The 17,407-nt window shown below is 46.2% G+C and overlaps 1 pseudogene; it reads right to left on the minus strand.

The window, feature by feature from the left end:
• Positions 1-2,869: 2,869 nt before the first annotated feature.
• LOC101757493 lies at positions 2,870-3,831 on the minus strand (annotated as a pseudogene).
• Between the last annotated feature and the right edge of the window lie 13,576 nt (positions 3,832-17,407).

Here is a 17,407-nt window from a genome sequence, read left to right on the forward strand (position 1 = left end):
GCGCAGAGCGAGCGAGGAGAGAAGGAGTTCGGAGCGGGACGCGGCTCGGAGGGAGGGGGCCGCCGGTCGCCCGCTCCGCCGGCCACCGTGAGGCCACTCCGCCGCCCGGCTCCCCTGCTCCACCACCACCTCGGAGCACCTCCCCGCCGCCCGGGTCCCCCGCTCCGCCCCTCCCTGCTTTCTGCTGCCCCTCCCTGCTCTCCACCGTCATCGCCCCTTCCTGCTCTCCACCGTCGCCGCCCGCTCCTGCCGGATCCAGATCCGGCACCCCGACGGCGCCTTCTCAGACGCCGATGAGCTCCGGTTGAGGCCGCGCGCAGGGGCAGCGTGGGGGAGCGTCGGGGCGCCCCGCTCCAGCCGCCGCCCGCCAGTCCACTGCCGGACGGCGCCGGGTCCGGAGCCGGACGGCCGGACGGAGTGCGCCCAATCCCCCTCCCCTCTCTGTTTTATAAGCTTTTTCCCGTTTAACCCCCTCCCTTCCCTTCTTTTTCCACCCGAGCCATTCCTCCCTTTACAATATGGACTGCGGGTTGATTCCTTGAAAGTTGAGGGGTTTTTTTGCAAAATGACCACGACGTACGAAAACCCAAGCAGAGGCGTTACTTGCTTTAATAATATAATATTAGATACAGACAACACCGCCCCCGCCCCCGCCCCCCATGGTGGATCTCAGTTCCTACGCGGAGACGAAGCCTAGCGTGCTTATTGGCGATGCGCTCTACTTCACCCTATGGCCGTACTCAAATACGACTTGGCCCAGCATGCTGTCCTCTCAATTTATCAATGCACCAAAGGTTGCGGAGGACGGTGGGTTGGGATTTGCCACCATCAAGGGCAAGAGCCTCCACCTGTGGTCCTGGCTGACGGGTGATGGCAACTCTGCGAGATGGACGCTATGCATGCAGGGTCATCCAACTTCAGAGTCTTCTCCCAATTCGTAACACATACATTTCGCATGAAGTGATTGGCTTTGCTGAAGGCACGGATACTATCTTCCTGAAAGCAGATGTTGCCATTTTCACCCTTGAGATCGAGTCAGGGAAGACGAAGAAGGTAGGCAAGGGAGGTTCCAACCACGCTATCCTGCCCTACATGAGCTTCTGTGCTCCAGGTGCTATACCTTATTACCTTGTGCCTGTTTTTCTGTAGATATTTAGAGTGTATTATGTCTTGTCCCTAACTATAGCATGCTTTAATCTAATATATATCTTTTCAGCAGGGCTGTTTGCCATCTCCTTGAGGACACAAGGATCCATCCATGAACAACCTTCAGATTTTGGAATCTGCAGGAGCAGATGCTTTAAGCGCTTTTTTTATTGTGCAGTTTAAGAATGTTAGTAAACATGGTCACTTCAGTAAATTTTTTGTTCTAATTCACCAACTCAACAAAGAAAGGGATTAAATGTTCTGGATATGTTTCTATGTCTTCTTATGATTTGCTAGGGATCGTCATGTCAGATTTACATTTATGCGTGGTTCAATTTTGCGTATTCGTTTGTGCTATACTAAATTGTGTAGAAAAGGTACGTTGGTTGATGTGGTTCATGATGTATCCCTTCAGCCCACAGTTTCTCTTCTACCCCCTTCCCCGTTGTTCACATCCTATAGATAAAAAAGTTATCTTTCTTTTTTAATACTTAACAACTTACGGGTGTTGATCACTAGTTTCTTTATGTTTAGTTAAATCTACAATTTCACCATAAGATACTTTAAATTTCAGGGATTACCAAAAGTTTCAGTAGATATTGTTCTGTATATACAAGAAACAATAGAATGCACATAAGCAAAATTGTATTATCTGTCTTTTTTTCCAGCATTGATGATACCTGGAGAAATCACAAGTTCATCATATTTTTGAAATTATGATGCCTTTATATGTTTAGTTATATAGGAGGATAGTCTGATAACCAACAGTTTTGAAAATATGATGTAGACCTTGTTTTCAGGGAGAGGATATAATCTGATAACCAACAGTTTTGATAATCTCATGTAGAGCTTGTTAATTCCTCTCTCTTTTTTTGGCGTACGGTGCCACTGTGAGTGGTATTATCGGCCTGACAATAGATTGACAAATCGCAACTGAATTGGAGTAACCTGTGGAAGGTGCGATGCCCATTTGCCCAAACAAAATTCAAATATTCCATAGCAGAGGCTCCCTCTTCACTTGAATTTTCCATGGTTTGATGAAGACGGAGGGCATGTGTTCCTGATCGAAATGCAAAACAGAAAAAAAAAAACTGTTGGCAACTACTTCAGTGGGAGGGCTTGATGCAGGAAGTAGCATAACTTTCTTCAGCTTTTCTTTCATACGGGCCTTGGTTTTTCCTGTGCTGTGCATCTACTGCTGCGTTTCGCTCTGATCAAAGGGTCTGTGCCGGTGCAGAACGCCAGGCCGACAAATTCATCCTTGTCCTTGGGAAAGAAAGGGAGCTGGTACAGGCAGAGGCCTGCCTTCAGTGTGTTCAGGCAATCAGTTTTGCGACAGAGGAGAGCATTGGGAGAATAATAGAAGGCTGATCTTTTTCTTTTTCTTTTTTTTTGAGGCGGCAACGGTGGCCGGAGATCGTCCACCTGAACTCAAATTGACCGGGGCAAACCTCGAGTTTTCACAACGCCGGCGCACGGCGCGAGTACACAAGAGGGGGAGCATCAAAATTCTGGATTAAGCTCGCTGCATACATGAGTACATGACTGATGATATGATGTGATGTTTCTTTCTTCTGAATTTTCTCCTCTCTTGTTCCTTCCCCTTCTGAAAATTCTGGATTCTCTTCTGTTTCCCTGAGCACCGCCGCACCGGTGCTACTTCTTACGCGCTCGCCGCAGTACCAGTTACTGAAACTTGTCTGCTTATACATCAGGTTAACTGTACATTCAGAGACCAACACTTATATTAACATTCCCTGATCGTACAGAATTCATTAGTGAACAGATTAACTGTTTTGGGGTAATATGTTTCCTAGCTAATTGATGCATCAGGACAGTACAGAATATTAGCATTACCATACACAGTCCTCCTAGCAAGCTACGTACTGCAGACGTGCAGTTCCAGGCCGGCACACAAATTCAGTGTACACCACACGGCCGGGGTACAACTCTACGAACGATCGCCGGCATCTCTACGCGTTGATGAAGGGCGCGCCGGTGAGGTACTCGTTGAAGGCGAGCGCGACGAGGCCCAGCATGGCGAACCGGCCGTTCCAGAGCTCGGCGTCGGCGCTCATGACGCCGCCGCTCCGTCCCCCTTGAGGAGTGGCACCAGCGACGCCACGGAGAGGGCGGCGGCCGTGGCCGCGAAGCAGGCGAGCCCGGACCCGCTGCCGGCCTGCGACAGTAGGCCCCCGCCGCGGGACGCCTCCATTGCGAGCGCGGACACGAAGCCCACCATGGCGAGGCGGCCGTTGATGCGCTCGGGGGCCGGGCCGCTGAATGCCAGCGCGTCCCACAGCCCCCGGCTCGGCGGCTTCTTCGCCGCCTTGGGCTTCGGCGTCCGGGTGGCCGCCGATGGGGTGGTCGGAGAGGTCGAGGAGGAGAACGCGGGGCTCGTCTCCTCCGTTGTTGGTTCAGCGTCCTCGGCCTGGGCCCTGACGACCTGCAGGGCGCGTCGCCGCGGCGCGAGCGCGGACGCCGGAACCCGAACGGGGAACCCGCCGGCCCGAGCGCCGGCGGCGGCGAAGGCGAGGGAGCCCATGGAGGCCATCACTGTGGCTGCCATCGGAGTTGGTGGTGCACGGGTGCGGTGTATCGGAGATCGAGTTGTAGGCTCGCGGAGCAGCAAGATGCTCGCTGTAGTGTCGATGTCTCCGTATTGCTTTGCTTCACTTTTTCTCGCTTTCGAGCTGTGTGCAGGGAACAATTTCTCGGCGAAAAAAAAAAGAGAAATCTCGAGCCCGTTTTTCTATTTACCGCTCAAAATTATCGGTCCTTTTGAATTCGGGACCAAACCAAAGAAACCCAACCTAAAAACCCGTTCCTCCTGGCTCCTCGTGACCTAAACCTTATCCCATTTCTATACATTGTCATATCTTATTATCATATCTTATTTTTCATGTTAGGTTGTTTGGAAATAATCTAAGTTTGTACAACTGAGAGGTTTTTTTCTAAATTTTGTCCACAAGAAAAACGTCGAATTCGAGAAATTTTCAAGAAATTTGATAAATCCGTTTCTCGATAACCTCCGGGTTTTTTCTCAACCTTGGCTGCACGATGGCAGCGAGGAGGGTGCCTGCGTTTTATATTGGGAGGGGCGGTTGCTAGCCCGCCCGTGACGGGGTCGGCGATGGTGGCGGCGGCGGGGGCCACGTCGCCGGGAGATTCACGGCCGTAGACCGAGCTGATCGACCCACGCAGGTGGGAGCTAGTACATGCGCGCGACGTGGAGGGAGGCAGCATCACAGCGAGCTGGGTTACTGCGTCACCGTCGACGTGGACGCGAAGGCCGCCGCGCACGAAAAGTGGCACAAGATTCGAGAACCACGCAGGGAGACGTGTGAGTTGCGAGCGTCAGTGGCGAGTGGCGACAAGGAAGAAGCCGCCAAGCAAAGCAGGAGAGAGGTGTATGTCGTGTGTGGGTCTGTTTGGATACATACTGCTCTACCTGTCACATCGGATGTTTGATACTAATTAGAAGTATTAAATATAATATAATTACAAAATTAATTACACAGATGGAGTCTAATTCACGGGACGAATCTATTAAGCCTAATTGGTCCATGATTTGACAATGTGATGCTACAGTAACCATTTGCTAATGATGAATTAATTAGGCTTAATAGATTCGTCTCGCGAATTAGTATAGGGATTCTGCAGCTAGTTTTATAATTAGCTCATGTTTAGTCCTCCTAATTAACGTCCGAACATCCGATGTAACCGCTCCTAAAGTTTAGTACCCCGTATCCAAACACCTCCTAATACGATTTTTGTTGACGAATTTGCACGGTTGTTTAGCGATCGAATGAACCGAACGAGATTGCAGTGTCAGACTACTCCTTTCGTCCTAAATTACTATTTTACTATTCTTTTTAACCTTTTTATATGTGTATATCTAGGTGCATAATAAAAATTACGTATCCAGAAAAGTCAAAATAAATAGTAATTTGAAACGTAGGAAAACTAAACTTCTGGAACCTATAGGGGCTTACCCTCGATATAAAGCTCCGGCTGTCAGTGGGTTTCTCTTCTCCGGCAACTTCGTACATTCGGCACTACAAGAGTGCTCGTATTCTTCTTGATTTTTTTACGAAACTCTCAATCTTTACTTTGACATCCATCCTTCCCGTGGTTACGAGATGTCCTACTAATATTATTTAAAAACTATAAGTATTTCGAGTTTTCTCTTAAATTAAACAATCTCCAATTTGAATAATAAGTTCGTAGAGAAAGTAATATCAAATTAGTATTATTATATTCTGTAATGAAATATTTTTTATTATGCACATCTTCCATGTGTTTCTGTACATGTTGATCAATTTAATATACTTTTACTTAGGATAAAACTAGAATGCTTAGTATTTTTAGGTTAGAGGGAGTATGTTTTAGTTAAGTTTAGAAAAAATATATTAACATTCATGATAGCAAATAAACTACACATTCATATCACGGTGGGTTATTTAATTAAATTAATTTAATATTGTAGATGTATTTTCTTAATCCTGATTGAAATTAGAGAATTTGACTTAGGATAAAACAAAAATCATCATACGTTTTGGAACGGAGAGAGTGCGGTTGCATAATATTCCAAATTATAGGTCGTTTTAGTTTTTTTAGATTCATAAATTTTGCTATGCACTTAGATATAACCTATGTCTAGATGCATAATAGCACCTATGAATCTAGAAAAGTCAAAACGACCGATAATTTGGGACGGAGGGAGTAGTTAATACCTCTTATAGAGTTTGTCCAAAAATAGATACCACTGCGAAATAGAGCTAGAATCAGAAAATAATATGATGGTTTAAGAAACTTCAGTTACAAAGTATAATTGTTACTACCACAACATTTTGAATCGACTAGTTCAGCGCGATGAAGCTCCGAGGGATAAGTTATTACTTCACTTGGAAATTAGTTATTACACGAGAAAAAAAAAGAAATAGGTACACACGAAATTGCAGAGAGTAAATAATCTTCAGTATGGATCAAGGGCAAGGACGCATGCATGACGCAGTCACGCAGGCAGCAGGTAGTAGGTCAGTCACTCAGGCATGGCCACGGACGAAGTTCCAGCCGATCCCTCGGTTGAGGAGCAGGAACCTGACATGGGTGATGAACTCCCCGCCAGTGCTGAGATTCTGGGCGTGGAAGCCGGCCTCGCATCGCGTGGCGAGGTGGAAGAGCATCTCGATCCAGACCGACGCGATCATCTCCCACGGAGCACCGCCGCCGCCGCCGCCACCCTGATCTAGCAGCACCTGGGCCAGCCTCCACGCGCGGGGCAGCACCGGCCTCATGGTCTCGTACGAGTTGCTCGCGAACACCACGTCCACTCCCTCCGGCGCCGCGCCACCCGCGGCGGGGTCCAAGATCTCGTCCACGCCTGCCTCCAGCATCTTCCTCACGGCCTCGGGGTCGCCGGCGTCGACCCTGATCTCCTTGTGGCGCGCCAGGATCTCCTTCACCTCGTCGCGGGCCTTGCGGTGCGCGACGTGCCCCTCGCTGCTGATCAGCACGCGCCGCTCCAGGACGAGGTCCATGAGGTAGCCGGACACCTCCCTGGCCAGATGCATGTGCCGGCGGCCGCCGCTGTCGTCCTTGGCGGCGGCGAGGAGGAAGCACACGTCGGTGACGAGGTGCCACACGACGACGCTGGAGGAGAAGTCCACCTTGACGATGCTCTTGACCAGCTGCGAGTTGTCCCCGTGCCCGCTCAGCGACAGGATCCCCGTCCCCCGGGCGTGGCTGAACTGGGGCAGCCTTTCCTCGTCGTCCAGCTCCTTGCAGATGAGCTCCTTCGTCTCGTCGGAGATGGGGCGGAGCTCGGTGTCCCCGGCCAGGCCAAGGCGACGCATCGCCGTCGTGAGGACGCCGGCCTGCTTCTCCTTGATGCATCCGGCGAGCAGGTTGTACTGCGCCCACTTGTTGGACCATAGCGGCTTGTGGTAGGGCCGCATGAGCTCGATCGACCAGAAGATCGCCTGCGTGAACCTGCTGCTCGCACCCTTCTTCCCCCGCAGGGAGCAGTAGGACCGGAAGGACAGCGTGAAGCTCAGCACAGAGAGCACCTCCAGCGCCACGGCGCCGGCCAGCAGGACGTAGGAGACGGCGACATCCACGGCGCTGTACGCGCCGCCCCCCTTCCTCGCCGCCGCGAACAGCGGACTTGTTGCTCCGCCGGATGCCCGCCGTGAAGAGGAAGAAGGCCTGCAACGCGAAGCTGGCGAGGACCAGGACTTGGAGCTCCCATTCGTCCCACAGTTGCTGGGAGTACAACAAGCTGCACGCACGCGCACACGCGCACACGTTAAGTAATGCTACCTTTTATTAAAATATGAAAAATTTATCACCGTTAATTTTTAATCACGGTATTTGATCATTTATCTTATTAAAAATATGAAACTATTATTTGTTTTGTTTGTGATTTACTTTATATATTATTAAAGGCATTTTAAGCATGACTTATCATTAAATATGCTTCTATAACTCCAATAAACTACCCTGATCGTCTATGATTTTAGCAGTACCATGGTCTTCAAAACTTTGCCGCATCCAAACACTACTTATCTCATTCCTTCAAAAAAACACTACTTATCTTTCCAATACCAGATTAATTAGTATTTTAAAAAAAGTATTATAGCATTTTCAGAAAATATCGAAACTCTCTCCAAACACACAACGTTACCTTAGCAGCTGGTTCACCTTCTGATCTCCATCAATGTGGTTGCTAATTATCATCATAAACCAGTATGGATTCGCTAACAATCAGATTCAGTACCTGAGAAAGAACAACGTCAAATATGGAGCCACAAGGATGCATAGAGTGAACAGGATACGCTTCAGCAAACTCTCAATCTTATAAAAAGAGGGGGAGAGTGAATGTTTTAGTACTCTAAAAAGAAACGAGTTCTAGAAACCACCATGAAATTAAAGATGTATCCAAACACCTCAAAGTAGTTGATACTACTGTATATATTTTCTAGAAACAACGGTTTTCCTCCCAGAGTTCAAAAATGTGTTGCATCCAATAGAACCTTATTCTTTTAAAAGAAATAAGTCCAAATTATTCCCCTCAAGTGTACACAAAGTTCGGATAACCTTCTAAACTATTTGGTGGTTCAGTTTACCCCATAAACTATAAAATTTGGTTCAAATTTCTCCATACATAGTGGAGTCTTAAATTAAAATTTTGACAGATGATAACCGACTTCATAACACATGTTAGAAAAATGTATCATAATTTTTTATCATTATTTTGATAGGGTATGATATTTAATAAAAAATAAATTCTTGGGATACAAAATTATACAGAAAATATTGATGAAAAATTCATAATATATCTTTTGAAATACATTATGATGTACACTACCATCTTGGAAAACTTTAAATTGAAATTCAACTTGTGTGTGGAGAAACAAAATAGACAAATTATGTTAGGAGGTAAATTGAATCAAATGACATAGTTTATGGGTTAAATTGGACCAAAACATAGTTTAGGTTTTTTTTTTTACATTGGAAATACATGAGGGTAGTAATTTGAACTTTTTTCCTTTTAAAAAAAATGTTGGCTGGATCCAATATCTACTCTGTTTAAGTTGTCCTAACCTTGGCAAACTAGGTTTCTTAGGTAATAACCCTACAAAGAAATACTCTATCTGATCATAAATATAAATAGTTTAATTGTCTTAAGTTAGATATTTTTAGTTTTCATTATCTATAGCTAAGAAATCCAAATAGTTTTTCAACATGAGGATGATTTTACTAGATTCCTTATGACAACTTATCTCATAATATACAACTTTTTCTACTTGAAATCGTATACTTTTATAGAATTTACCTGTCAAAGTTTTACCTTGCTGATGCCCTAATAAACTACTTATATTTTTTTATCATAGGGAGAGTAGATAACAATATATTTTCTAAAAACATAAGTCCACTTTATCCTGCAGCTTAACTGCCACCTTCCTTAATTAAACTGCTAATTAAAATCTACAGCCCTGCCTCCAACCCAAAGCGAACCATTACTATTACTACCTCTGGTTCGAAATACATGTCATTTACAATTCTTGATAGTCAAACTTTTTCTAACTTTGACTATCAATACGTACAAAGTTACAAAGGTTAGCAATGCAAATGCGAGACAGATGTACTAATCACCATGGAAAATACTTTCAAATATTTAACTATCTCTCTCTGCAATCTCGTAATTTTAAATAAAATATTTATCAAAGCTTCACTTAGAGTTGAATCTCAGTTAAAGGCAATGGCTCAAAGGGCTATATATATGGACTAATTACTATGAAAAACAAATATACGTCAAAATATACAGGAATAATTTGCTTGTATAATTGACTGTGACACGGATCATGACATTTAAACTACAATAGAACTAACAAATGGTTGTGTGTACTATCCCTAGTTCATATAGAGAGTAGAAACTTAACTTCAAAAAAAAAATAGAATTGATGACAAATAGACTAAGGGGGTGTTTGTTCCCACCCCTAAACTTTAGCACTTGTCACATCGAATATTTAGATACTGATTAGAAGTATTAAATATAGACTATTTACAAACTCATTGCACAGATGGAGGGTAAACGGCGAGATGAATCTATTAAGCCTAATTAGTCCATGATTTGACAATGTGATGCTACAGTAACCATTGTCAAATTATGGATTAATTAGGCTTAATAGATTCAGTCTCCATCTGTGCAATTAATTTTATAATTAACTCATATTCAGTCCTCCTAATTAGCCTCCGAAGATTCGATATGACACAGACTAAATTTTAGCTCAAGAAACCAAACACCCCTCAGAAAAGACCAATGAGATATGCGCTATTTCCTCCCACTCAGCTCCCCTATCTCCGTTTGCGTATGTAGTCACCTGGACGACATGTTAATCGAGTCGTTGCCATGGATGGCAAGGTAGCAAAATTATAGAAAACAACTCATTAGATCTACAAACAACTCATCTTGGCAAAATCGGTTGGAGTGCTTGATTTACATGCATGGTCAAAATTTATATACCCTGGAGGGTGTATGCCTGATCCCTTTGCATAGGGGTTGTGCTAGGCCAAGTAATTAAAAGCCCAGTTAATTTCGGACCGAAAATTGTCACACTCCGGGCAATGTTAGGGATGGGTTGCTGTGCCTGCTGCTCGATTGCGGCAACCTGCAAAATCCGGCAGTGACCAGCCGCGGAGCCATATTGTTTAAACGATGTGATCGCCCTCAAAAAAATGGAAAAGATCGAGATGCGAGCACGAAGTGGCTCTACATGAAGAAGTGATCTCTTGTGCTCTTCTCATCTTGAGCTTATAGTTATGGCTAAATAAGAGGGATTGGCTGATATGCCAAAGATTGTCGAGCTTGAAACATCATTGCAGTCGCTATTTTTCAACAGATTTTGGGGCAGCTCCAGCGGTAAGAGACAGCACCCAGCTCAAAACAGGAGAGAGAGAGAGGCGGAGCAGGGTACTTTGGTGTTTGTGCAGTGAGATGGAGAAGGTTGGGAGACGTCCGAGATTAGCTCCAGACGAAGGTCCTGTTTAATTCCCCAAAATTCCAACTTTAACACTATGTAAGAAGAAGATTCCCCGTCACATCAAACTTGCAGTATATGTATGGAGTACTAAATGTAGACGAAATAAAAAATTAATTGCACAATTTTATTGTACTTTGCGAGACGAATCTTTTAAGCCTAATTAGTCAATGTTTGGACAATAATTTACAAATACAAACGAAATGCTACAGTTGCGTATTTATAGTAAAATCTCAACTTTGATGCTCCCAAATTGGGAACTAAACAAGGCTCAAGCGATAGCTGGTTGCGTTTTCCACTATTCACCAAATCAAACAGTATTTCAACTAGCTGAAAACTATGCCGTTGCAGATGCTCTTATAACTTAACATCGATGCTGCCTCTAGCTCTCTGCCCAGTTGCCACCGCGTATCGCCGTTCGCCCGATGTGGATGTGAGTTGGAGGCCTTGGAGGCTGGAGCGAGATGGAGCCGGAGCCGGTCGAATGAATTTTATAATAACTTAATTCGAAATGGGGTGCACTGTGCTTCAATTCGAAATGGGGTGCACTGTGCACCTTGCCTGCAGCAGCGGAGCATCTGATTCCTGCATCCAGCACGCAAACATATATGCTTCGCTTCGCTTGGAGGTTACTCCGATCCTATCAAACGATCAGGGGATGGGTATCCATCCTGCGTACGATCTGCAGCAATGCAGCCAATTGCAATCACTGAACGGCTGGTTTCCATGCGGACCTTAGCTGCCCGTGTCACCGTGTGGGTTGGGCACCAGTCTCACTCTCACCAACCCTGTACGACTTCGTTTGAGACCCATTCGAATTTTGATTCTCACATTTTACTCATACACAAGCGTATTTAAACGATAAAATTTGAAGACGTGTAATAATGCTATTACTTGTGTATTTTAGCAAAACAAAAAAGACTAGTGTCCATGTGACCATGAGTGTGGCACGCGCATGGATCTCTTGTACTAATAAAGGAAAAAAAAAACTTTCTTTTTTTCTCTAGGGTACAACGATATGGTAGTGTTGACACCTAGCAGTCCCAACTCATAATGTGAACGAGTAGTATCTAAAGTACCGTATCAACAAGATACCACCACAGGAAACTACAACTCCCAATCCATAATTTCTAACTATAGGGTCATTACGGACCATACCAATTTCCCTTTCATATCCCCATCTTATTCTCTCTCCTATTTATGCCGTCATGGGCGGAGCTGGGCCAAATCCAGGCCCAAGGCCACTCAATAGAGCTAATGAGCTTGTTGTATTGGGCCTTCTTGCTACAGTAGTCTACAATATAGAAAAAAAACAGCCCAATGCCTAGCCCTAGGCTTTCCTCCGCCCCTCCTTGCCATCTCCGCCAATCCTATTGGCTTTCGAAAGCCCATATGTTTTGTGGCTTTTGGTATTTGAGATTCATCCGTGAATCATCATCCGTCCCTTCTCTCTCAACCCTAACATGCCCTTTCTCTCCTCGAGCCGCCGCCAGGCTCCCATGGCCGCACGCCTCTCGCGGCTGCGCGCCGCCCCCTGTGGCCGTCGGCGCCGCCGCAAGGGGGTGGTTGCGGGGTGGTGGCTGGGTACCCACGCCATCGGGCTGCAGCCGGGCCTCTAGTGTAACATCAAAAAAAATTTCCTAAGCATTTAAAATATGGACCCAAAAAAATTTTCTTAAAATTTATATAGAAACTTAATAGAGCCATGCATTTGAATTTGATGCATCAAAATATAATTTTCATGGTCTCATGTGCATATGTTTGAGATAACCGCCTAACTCCATCTCCAAATATTCCATCCTAACTTCCTTTCAAGCCTGTCCAGTAAGACCTATTCAAATTTGAAATTTGCATTTCAAATTTGAACTCAAAGAATTCCCAAATAAATAAAAGACCATCTAAACCTACCCAAGCTGACAACCTCGCTTCCGACCCAACCTCCCTTCCCGGCCCGGCCTACCTCCGCTTCTCTCTCTCCCACTCACGCAACCACAAAGCCCAATAGGCCGGCCCAGCCTAACGGCCTAGCCTACCAGCACGATGATGTCAGCATGGTGTCATCGTCTTCCTCTTGCCCCTGATTCATTCCCCCCGGCTGCGCACGTCCCCGCCGCGTGTGCTCCGCCAGCCCGGCCCTCCGGCCACCCCCTACCCCCTCTAGAGCATGCCGCCTCTGCCCACACCTCCACCATCCCCTGCGCATGTCAGCTCCTCTTCCCCTATGCAAAAACTCAGCGCCCCTATTCACCCACACCCGTGCCAGAGCGCACCGTCGACCACCACACCTCCCCGATCTCCTCCTTCCCGGCCAGATTCACCCTCGTGGCGACCGCGACACACGTGCCTGCACCAGGCGCGTCCAGCGCACCAACCCTTCCCTGTCAGAACATTCCCCTCATCCCTCCCCGTCCTCATCCTTCCGTGCCGCATGTCCCCACCACCGCCATGGCCGCACTATCTATCCCCGGCCGGATAAGCTTGGGGAGCTCCCCTAGTCTCACCAGCAGCCTCCGTCGGGCTATAAATTGCCCTCCGCACCTCACCTCGCTCCCTCACCCCTTCCCTCTCCACCCCACACAACCTCACCGGAAGTAGGACCACACCACACCTCCCCCACCCGCCGCCATGCTCTATGTCCTAGAGTCGGGTCGGGTTGAAGCTGGGGATCGCCGCGCGGTGTTAGCCTCCCTCTCCTAGCGACGCAGCATGCCCAAAGTGGCCACTCCTCGCCGACCTTACTCCGTCGCCGCTAACCCCCACTGCCGCTCGCCACCGGCCAGCCCCAACCGCCTTGTTGCTCGCGGAAATAACCCAGGTAGGGCCGTTATGCTGCTCGCGCCACTACCTGCCCACCTCACCCTCTCTAGCCCTCCCGTCGCCCAGCCGTTCCGCCGCCGAAACTCCATCAAACCGCCGGTAATGCTCCGGCTCACCACAGCCCCACCTAGCTACCCCAACTCACTCCCCTAGCACCCTCGCTCATGTCTCTGCCCAAGCTACCGCTCCAAATCCCCTCTTGGCCTCGCTCGCCAAGCGCCCGCACCGCTGCGCAACTCCGGCCAATTGCAGGCTCGTCGCCAGCCGCACTTTGGCTTCCACACCCACCTCCACGGGCCCGCCGTGTTCTCCTCCACCCCTAGAGCTAGCCCTTGCCCCCTCCTGTGGCCTAGTCCGCCTGGCCGTAGCCTGCTCCGGCGAGCTGCTCTTCCTGCACTGTGCTTCGGCGTCCAAATCCGGGCGGCACCGCCCCTGCCTCCCTGTCCCTGCACCTAGACCACAAACACCATAGGCACATGCACCCTTCCTGGCCACACCCCCACATCCACGGGCACACGGCACAGTGGCCCCACGCTAGGTCCACCCCCTCTCCCTCCCCGTGAACACGGTCCACATAAACCCTAGGCTCATGCATCCCCGATCCACTCCCCTCTGGACCATGGTGCACCGCATAGTGCGCCAGCACGGCCCCGTGCCTAGGCTCACCTATCTTCTTCTCCTCTCTCCCTCCTTTTCTTTGCTACGGCCAGCCGGACAAATGCACACCAAAACTTGCAAACCATAGCTAGAAAACCCCAAAAATTCACCAAAAATACTAGAGTCCATTTTAAACCCAAGCATACCTTGTTTGCACAAATCTCACATCTAAAACCCCCAAATTAGTTCCCATCCCTTTTCTAAAATAGAAAGGTCCATATTTTATGTACCAAAAATAAGAAACCATCTCAAAAAGCTCTAGAAAATTCTAGGAAATTACCCAAGCCCTCTAAACCCCAATTCTATTCTTCTAACTCAAGTTTGATGTATTGCTTTGATTATTTGCTTGATTAATTTTCTTACGTATAACTATAATAATGTAGAAAACGATGACACCATAAAAAGTTTGACGATCTGGACTACGAAGAAGAAGTTTTTAATGACCCAGACTTCGAAGAAGGCAAGTCCCACAAATTATCATCATCTTTTATCCCAAGCTTTATTAATAAATAAACCAAGATAATAACTTGTTTATAAGCTTTGCCTATTTTCCTTTATTCCTTTTCTTAGCTCATCCTATAATTTTGATCCCTCCTTGATATCATGAACCCCATATACACTAGGTCATGACTCAGAAATTCTAAGGAAGAGTGAGAGTACTTGCAAAATGGCATAAAAACAACCAAAGTGAGTCTAGAAACCAATTAAGGCTGGACCCGCAAGTAAGAGGGTAACCTCGACAGACGATCCTATCCCAAAGTGAAGCTTACTCTGGTCATATAAAGACCAGCTCATGGGAAATTTTTTCTAGCGAATAGTACAGCCGCACATGCCAAAGTGGTACGGCCTTCAGGAGTGCCTAAAGATGTGAGGCCTTGATTCACACCCCACTATAGAACCTAATAAACCGTACCAAGGGGCCACAGTGGGCAACAGATAGACTGGAGCAGTACCTTCACAGAGTCCTAGGTCTTGTCGGCATGGGTCACGAGTTGAGGTCTGTAGGACATGGTGACATTGTATGTCAAGTTCTGATGCATCTTTTCCCGGGATAGAGTCCACGAGTGGATATAGTGTGACCCCTGTTTAGACCCCAGCCATATCTATGGACGGAGTTAGGAAATGTTGTCTAGGAATAGACACGGGTGGGTATGGTTCTTGTAGTTCAGTACCACCTATGATCAAGGTATGGGTTGATCGGTAAAGTGTACACCTCTATGCAGAGTTATAAAACTATTCGAATACCTGAGGCTCTCAGTCAAGGACTCACATAGTTAAAGCTCCCATTGATTAGTCATAACCTATTTACGAAAAAGAGTGAGATTCAGGCTTGTCCTGAGATGTGTCTAGAAGTAAGGAAAAAGCTGGCTCAGGTAATCCCTGACGGATCCTGATGCTCGTAAAACCTGGGGACTGGTAGGGAGGTAGATTCCCCTCCAGTGCCAACAACTTATAAATATATGCATTACATTCTTTTCAAATGTCACAACCATATACACCGTGCATGAAACTAGCTTCCAGACAAACTAGCAGCTATTCCTAGAAATCCTGCATGAAATAACACAACAAGTGTGGGATTTGCCGAGTACCCTTTGTATGGTGCTCACTCTTGCTTCCCCTTTCCTTTCTTTTTCCTTTCTTTCTCCAGAGGAAGAAATCGCCGCTGAAGAGGGCGAGGATCCTGATGATCTGCCATAGGAGCCAAGCTACCTGTTGGCTTGGGACTGCTACGTAGGACTCTGTTGTATACTTAAGGTTGAGGCTACGACCCCTCTTGTATCTTTAGTAGTTGCTTTCTCTTTTGCAACCTCATGTAAATTATCAATAAAAGTTGTACGAAGTATGGATATGATACTTCTTGTGTAAAATGCCCGTATCATCTACTAATCTAGGGAATGATACGAATGATATCGGGGTCCCTTTTCAGGGGCAGCCCCCACACCGAGGCTATGCCGCCGTGCCGGGGTGGCTGCGGGAGTGGTGGCTGCCCTCGCTGTCGCCACCGAGAGGCCTGCCGCTGCCCTCGCCACCACCTTGCGAGGGTGTGCGGCCGGCCGCATGCGCCTTCCCTGCTGGCTGCCGCCACCGGCTGGAGGTTGAAGAAGGCCAAAATAATCATTTTCCAAAAATATTGATCCTTCTTCTTAAAAATATTGAAGCTAGTTTGTTGAGATGTTGAAGTAGCTAATTAGAAATGTTGAGGTGTTGAAGAAGCTAGTTTGTTGAGATTTTTTTTGAAATGTTGAGTTAGGTTTCGCAGATGTTGAAACAATTCTCTCGAAATGTTGAAATAGCCCATAAAAATATTGAAGGTAGTACTTTTCAAAATATTAAGTTAGGTTCCGCGGATGTTGAAACAATTCTCTCGAAATGTTGAAATAGCCCATAAAAAATGTTGAAGGTAGTACTTTTCAAATGTTGAGGTGTTTTAAAAAATGTTGAATTTACGATTTGTAAATGTTGATAAAATGTTGAATTTTTTCAGAAAATGTTGGATCTATTTTCTGAAATGTTAAATTTAGATTTTTAATTTGGGTTTAATAGACTTTAAAGCCAAATTGCTTATCTAGCTAACTGAAGCCATATAGGAACCCCGCCGTCTCTCTCAAATCACAAGCATGCCAATGTGAATTTTCTGGAGACGAGGCACCATTGGCCTTGAACCTTCTCTGCCATTAGCTAGTAGAATTCTACATTCATCTCCCCTGAAGTAGTATCGGAGCTCTTGTTTGTTCAATTAGTTTTCGTTCATGGATTATACTTAAAAAACCAACTTCACAGGACTTACTTAGCTCAGGTGATCAAAAAGTTTCTTTATCCAGACACATAGGTGACGGTCTAGGTTATAAATTAAATTTCAGCCGCTTGTTAGTTCAGAGCATCGTTCCCATGTTTCTTAGGCCCTGTTTGTACATGTTTTTCTGTAACTCGCTTATCTGGTAAGCAGGCTTTTCTGATAAGCTTGCTATCTGGAGAATCTGCTGTCTGAATAAGCAGGTGTTTGACAATCCTGATTATTATGTGTTGATTGTCTGTCCTGACCGATAAAATGACCTAAATGCTCCTGAGGCTGATAATAACTCATTTTTGTTGTAAATATGAGGAGAAGATAATTCTAATGTCATCCACTTATTTTAGGCTGATAAGCTAATTTTAGGCTGATAATAATGTCGTCCACTTATTTTTTTCTTTTCCTTTATTTTTTTAGGTTTATCTTCTTCCTACTTGTTCGCAAACAGGCG

The sequence above is a fragment of the Setaria italica genome, chromosome II (genome assembly GCF_000263155.2).
Source record: "Setaria italica strain Yugu1 chromosome II, Setaria_italica_v2.0, whole genome shotgun sequence".
Taxonomy (NCBI): domain Eukaryota; kingdom Viridiplantae; phylum Streptophyta; class Magnoliopsida; order Poales; family Poaceae; genus Setaria; species Setaria italica.